This window comes from Monopterus albus, unplaced genomic scaffold, assembly GCF_001952655.1.
Source record: "Monopterus albus unplaced genomic scaffold, M_albus_1.0 scaffold107.1, whole genome shotgun sequence".
Lineage (NCBI taxonomy): Eukaryota > Metazoa > Chordata > Actinopteri > Synbranchiformes > Synbranchidae > Monopterus > Monopterus albus.
The window spans coordinates 355,721-356,067 of record NW_018127987.1 but is presented as its reverse complement, the minus strand read 5'-3'; positions in this window follow the sequence as shown (position 1 = coordinate 356,067).

Here is a 347-nt window from a genome sequence, read left to right as displayed (position 1 = left end):
GGGAGATTAGATCTGCTCCGAAGCCTGTCTGTTTTTAAATCACTTCTTAAAACGCATTTGTATTCACGGGCCTTCGACAATTTTATTGATTGATGTATTTGTTTTGACTATGTATTTTTCTTGTTATTTTACTGTATAGATGTGTTTTATCTGGTCTTAGGTATCTTTATTATTATTATTAGTTGTTTATGTTTTACTGGAAAGCACCTTGTAACGCAGGTTTAGAAAGGTGCTATATAAATAAACTTGGCTTGCTTGCAGTGCAGTAGCAGCAAAACACACAAGCACAACTCTCAAAGCCTCGGCCTGAAACCTCTTCACCTCTGCAGATATGTTTAGCTTTATTT